Raw genomic sequence first — 6,431 nt, forward strand, 5'->3', positions numbered from 1 at the left:
CCCGGCCCCTGCGCGGGCTCCGGGGGAGGCGGGCGAGGGCCGGGGCGGACCCCACGCGGGATTGCTGCCCGGGCTCGCCCGGCGCCGCCCCCGCGAAGAAGCGCAGCTGTAACCGGTCCCTCAGCATCCACCGCGGCCCCGCTCCCCGCTGGCAGAGCGGGAAGACACGGGGCATCGCCAAAGGAGAAGTACCCCAGGCCCGGGTCACCCTCCGCGGAGAGACGAAGATTTCCTCGGCAAACAGCCGAGGAACGGCAAATATTTTTTTTTCTAAATAAAGGACCTGCAAAAATAAAGGTGTGGACAAACAAGTTTTATTTAAGAGCATACTGCTCTGGACAAATATTTGAACATGTGGAGGTCAGGGGATGGGGAGGGAAGGACAAATACACATAAACAAGGCAGGCTTCATAATTAGTGCAGGCTAGTGTAGCTGTTACTCGATCTACCCATGCAAGGCTCCAGAGGGACACAGTTACTTCACACCATGAGCAGAGACAAACATTTTTCACAAGTAGCAATGCGCTCTTTAGGTTGTGACTTCCTAATTCAGGTCCTGTTTTTTTTAAAGAGTTTGTTGAACGTGCGCATCAACACCAGGAGCAAACAGCTCTTCTGCTCATAGCCCAACAACTGGATAAACCCTTAAGCCACAAAATCGTGGCTCATCCCAGCCCTACCAACATCCTTGTGGTCCCACTTAACTGGTTAAATCACGTTGTTGGTGTGAGTGCCTCTTTGGGCTGTAATCTAACCTTTTATCAGCCTGTCAGCTGCGCTGAAAAGCATATCCTGAACAGAAATGAAGGAAATGCATGCATAAAATCTGCTAAGGGCTTAATTATTTCTTGTTAATTGGAGGTAGGCTTGTTTCATTTGTTAGACCTGAGCATGGAAAATTTGTTTCCTACTTGGAGAACTGACAAGTTGGAGATCAGAAAAGTGCTAATTGCATTATGAGTAAAATAATCACTGGGCTGTACTGCATTTAAGCTCCAGCAAGAACCACTACCAAGAGCTATTGCCTTGATCTTATTTGTTCAAAATCAGAGACTTCAAAATGGTCAACAGAGAGTACCACTGTGGTCCTTATGAAAAAAGGAACTCATCCCTCTGTAAAGTCGAAGGGGGGCAGAGTACACACCCAAGCACTGGACAAGAGGCTGGCTGCTGTCATCCATTTAATATTTAGCATGTCAATACCGTTCACTCTGAAAGCAGCTGTTGTGACCCAAGTGCCTGTCCACTTAGTCTCGGGTAAGTTTCCTTTTCAGAGAATTAACCTCCCTCTGCCATGCTGCAGTAGCTCTCACTGATGCTGAGCAAGATTGCTGCTAACAGTCGTGGGACTACCTGCTTTATTTCCACCCTGAGGTGGTTCTCTGAGCTTCGTCACTCTGTTCCAGTTTCCTCCCCAAGACTGAAGCCAACTCTAGCCTCAGGGAGCCCAGGATTTTCACAACTTTTTCACCCAGCAAAACAAACAGCTGAGCCATGTAGATAATCAGAGAGGAAGGCAGCAGTTGAATCCTCAGGACATTAGAGATCTGGAGCAACTGGCAGCCAAAGTTCCAGGTGAGAGAGGAAAGCATGGTGCATAACAGCTGGTGAAGAAAAGGAAGAACAGAAGCATCATGGCAATGTTGTTTTCAGAAGTTCAATTTTCAGTAGGATATAAATGATTTGAGACCATGAATGCTTGTTCCCTTCCCTCATCCACCCAACATAACTAGCAAGCCTTTCAGTATGAGCAATATGTCCCACAAGAGACAAGTTTAAACCCCAGTTCTTCAAACTGCTGTGTTCAAATCAATACTTGCACATGTGAAGAGCTCTAGGAGAGCCAAATGGTAGCCTAGGCAAGTCCAAGCTCATTCTTAGCATTGTTTCTCTAGCCTTTGAACAACAACAATGAAGAAAAAAAAAACAAACCACACTGACTTGGTACTGCCTTGGTGGTGTTAACGATGTCAAAAATACTTTGACTTGAGCTATTCCAGCTTCAGGGTGTGCTAGTCAAACAACTGCAGCAATTTAAAATTATACCAGTCCTTAGCTATTCTAGCCTAACAAAGGTTACTGCTCCAGCAAACCTGGTGGAAGCAAATGTGAGTGAGTACCTCAGCTGCTGCAATTCAAAAATCCCAGCAATGTAAATGAGTAGACAGGACTGTGAATAGTGACAGTGGAAGCACAGACCAGCTTTCCCTTCTGAGCCCCTTCTGCAAAGGAACATACAGTCAAGGCACAGGGAAAGAGAAGACACACAAGACACTAAGCTCTTCCACTGCTTCAAATATATCTTTGGGGATTTGTATAAAGCTTAAGAGGATTGGGACTGCCATGTTTGCAAAGAGACTTCTGGCTTCGGCTCTTATTGAGCAAGTGAAATAAGTCTAATTTTTAGTCACATACTCCACTATAAGAAATCTGAAGCAGCTTTTAAAAATACATAATATCAACCATACATGCCAGGAGAGTTTCTATATACAGTTGAGTTAAACTTCTAATCTTACAGGAATAGGTAGCAATTTTCACTGTTTCAAATGCAATTCTCAAGGACTTTAAAAATATGTATACATACCTTTAAATATATATATACACACACCTTTAAATATATATATACACACATATTCATACAGTACACACATATGATAGTTATTCTGTACAATTTTGTGTTACCTTTACTTTGTCTACAACAGGAGTCATTCCAGATAGGGAAGATGGAAAAAAGTCTCTTGTTAGTCATTAACCTAGCAGAAACCAATCTTGCAGCTTTCTCTTACCCACGATGCCAGGGAGTCAGGCAGAGGTGAAAAAAAAATCAGAGCTAAGGCACAAAAGCAGTAGATATGCAAAGAGGTAGCCTGGTCACACTACTTACCATCACGATGTTACAGAAATTGCTCTTCTCAACCTGAGAATATCTTATCTTCTGGCTCTGAGACCAGCTGTCTGAGATTACAGCAAAAAGACTTTGCTTTTGGCTTTTTGCATTTGAGCTCAGATAAGCAGGCTTGGGCCTCAGTTTTTCCACAGATCCACTGGATTGCATCTCCTCTTGCATTTCTGTACTGGATGTGTCATTCTGGGTTTCTTCCTCTGTTGGTTCATCCTCAAATTTAGAGTCAGAATCAGGATCATCAGAAGATGGTTTCTTTATTTCTTCTACACTGGGCATCTGTGCTAGAAATAGGTTTAAAAAGAACATGTAAAATACCTGCACGCGGCAGCTTCTCCCTAGCTACAAGCCTTGCATGTTCCATCTAGGAGCTAGGCAAGGTTCTTCTGAATCTTCTTCAGTTGAAATAAAGGATTTCCAAACCCAACTAGGCAATAAGACGCCTATACAAGTGGTTGATTTTAACCAATTAGCTCTTAATCAACAACTGTATTAAAGGAGGAGCTGAAATATATACCACTTTTTACTTGTGCCAGCTGTGAACTAGCATAAAATAAGTGAATATGACTGAATTAGCCAGGAAGTTATTAAAAAGAGCACTGGCATTTTTTTCTGTCTTAAGAGTGATTGAGAAACAATTCAATGTTCTAATACTCTAAGCACACTAGTATATAAAAATGTAATGTGTCTAGTCTTATTGATTAAAATGCAATTTAGAGCATTTGTGGAAATCATTGGAGGCCTGGTGCTAATAATATACACTACAGGGCTGGAAATTGTGAAGGTAAACGTAGTAAGCATAACCTGAAAATCTCACTGAAAGCATCAAGACATTCCAGAGTTACTCTATCCAGGCAAAAAGCTGATGCTCAAGTTAAGTACATGGCACAGCTACCCTTTACTTATGTAAAATAGGTATTTTATCCTGCTTATCAGACAGCAGCAGTAAGCCATGCCTATGCTGCTCAGGGTAGCTTGTACAATTGTCACAACCTCTTATAACCTGCACTTTTTAATTATTGTGCTCAGTTACCCACAAGAGAGCACTGGAGCGTGTGGAGGGAAGATACTTTACTACTGAAGCAAGCAGAGGCTGTTTGAGCATCAGCTGTGTGCTAAGCCTGCAAAATGGGAGCTGAAAGTAAAAAATTCAGCATGCACACACATGGCAGGACAGGAAAGGAGGGAGGAGTACAAGCCTCTGGTGTGGTGAGTATCTCCTGTTCCTCTGTTGTCTGTGGGTATTGTCTCATTGTTGCTATTCCTATGGGATCTATTATAGGACTGGCTACCACATTATTAAGAACAGAGGGCACCAAACAGAAGTAAAGCTTGCTGAAATAAAATTTTGTTCTTATTTTCCCTCCTACAGCTGTTCTGCAAAGGCAAAATCACTGCTTTTGAACTTAAGATTGATTCCTCAGCTGGGATTGCTTATGCTCCAGCATTAGAGCAAACTAGCAAGGCTTTATCCTCATGAGTACATCAACAAAGCTACTATTAGCCTAAACCAAAGCCTGTCATCAGTTACTGACATGTTAGCAATAACAATCAGTGATGGATTGGAAAGAGGAGCAAAATACACAAATAAATGAAAATGCACATCCTGCTCCCTTCAAAAACTTTATATCAGCCTCAGCATTGATAAAAGAATCCCTTAACAGGTCCATGGTAACACTCCCCACCACCCAAAAAAAGAGAAGTGTAAGAGAACTATAATGCCAGAGTTTGAAAGTGTACAAAATTAGAGGGTTAGGTTTGCTTTCTAGGGGATTTTAAAATAGAAGTTTACACAAATTACTTGTCCTTTGCCTTTCTTAAATTAAATTACCTCTGAGAAAAAGGGAGAGAGTAAGGAAGAACAGTGGGCAGCAGCTTGCCTTATAGCCATTTTTAACAGAAAAGCATAACAGTTTGAGTTTGGTTTTCCACATGCTACCAACAGTACTAAAAAACCCTTTAGTTCCCTTCTGTGACAAGTGCCATTAGCCTAAAAATAGCTAGCAGAGCACTTTAAAGATGAAGCTAATAGATAAAGCTTTTATGCAGCAGCATTTTATCTGACCAACTGCAGAACTTACCTTCGTTAAGTAGAAGCTGTAGCCAGATAATCATTATGATCAACAGCATTACAAATGGCAAACAAAACCAGAAGAAAAGAAGAGGAAAGGTCAGCTCATTCACCAAAGGAACCAGAGGATACTTCATTGCTTGCTTCAGGTTACACTAAGTTTAGAACAGCTTGCCTGCTCTGCTTTACTAACTAGCTTTTAATAACTCTCATTGCATCACTGTGTTAATCACAGGAAGACTGCTGATATACTCAGCATGGTTAGCAAAAGGGACAGCCCTGTGCTATGTAGGGAGGGAGTAATAAGGCTTAAACACAGGATAAGAACAACTGAGAAAACATCTGATTTGATTGTCCTTCCCTCAGCTGCTGTTTAAAGGATAAATACAAGTTAGGAAGCTTTCAAAGCTTATGTTAAAACAATAGTTAAAGGTATGTTTATGTCTTCAGATATAGGGGAGATAACCAAGCATTTCAGCCACTTTGAAACTGGGTAGCCAAGGTTGCTTTTAAGAAATCAGTAAAACAGAATCAACACTGCAGAGATGAGTAGAGGATGACTAGCTAGAAATTACTTCTCCCAGGCTCTATTATTTGACATGGAGCACAAATACGTCCCGTGTTAGCGTGGACTCTATTTTTAGCCTACTCTCTATGTTTCTATCTATTAATTAATCCATTAGGAAAATAAACTTTTGTATTTTAATTGCCTTTCTATCTCCCTTCCCTCCAAAAAAGGCAAGCTAGCATGGTTCATAGGATATGTGTCTATAAATGCATTGCTTAATAGAAAAGGAGTTCAGTAATGATCAAAGAAGGAACAGATATGTGACTTCGGTAACTTGATATTCATCACACTGTGTGTTTCTCCTTCAATAAAATAAAGCCATTATCTATTGCTTACCTCACAGGGGGTTGTTTGGCTAGTTTAATTGTTTGTGTAGCTCTCAGTAAACCTGAGAAGACAGCAGCTATGTAAGTGCACATTATGAATGATTGCATGCATTTAACGTTCTTGCTTGTGTGCACGTGTTTGGTTTTATGTAGTAACAGCCCCTTGAAATGAGCCTTTTAATCCCAAGATCTAAATGAACTTTGCAAATTCTTATTAATTCAGGTTCATAACACCCCTGTGTGAGAAAAGCTATTATCACTACTTTGTGCATTGAGTAAACAAGGGAGAAAAGCCATTAATGACCTGAGCGTCAGGGATGCTAAGTATCTGCAGTCCCCATTTCGCACAGCGGGGGTTGCGGGTTGGTGGCATTGCTGAAAATCAGGCTGTTGGCGGTTTGTCTGCCCGTGCAGCAAGGAGACTGACGGAAAGGAGCGGAATGCGGGAGCTGTGATCTCCTCCGGTGTAACGCTGAAGCGTTTCTCTCAGTCCCGTCAGCGGGGCCTCTCGCTCTCCGCTCCGGCTCTTCAGGGCTGGCTTCGGCCGGCGGCCTCCCCTGCCCC

General features: G+C 42.2%; 1 protein-coding gene across 1 annotated transcript in view; it reads left to right on the forward strand.

The window, feature by feature from the left end:
* The window catches only part of ACTR5 (ARP5 actin-related protein 5 homolog (yeast)), a 31,985-nt gene that overhangs the window by 15,000 nt on the left and 10,554 nt on the right, over positions 1-6,431 (forward strand). The window lies entirely within an intron of this gene.

The sequence above is a fragment of the Haliaeetus leucocephalus genome, unplaced genomic scaffold, assembly GCF_000737465.1.
Source record: "Haliaeetus leucocephalus isolate CR32 unplaced genomic scaffold, Haliaeetus_leucocephalus-4.0 Scaffold933, whole genome shotgun sequence".
NCBI classification, from domain to species: Eukaryota; Metazoa; Chordata; class Aves; order Accipitriformes; family Accipitridae; genus Haliaeetus; species Haliaeetus leucocephalus.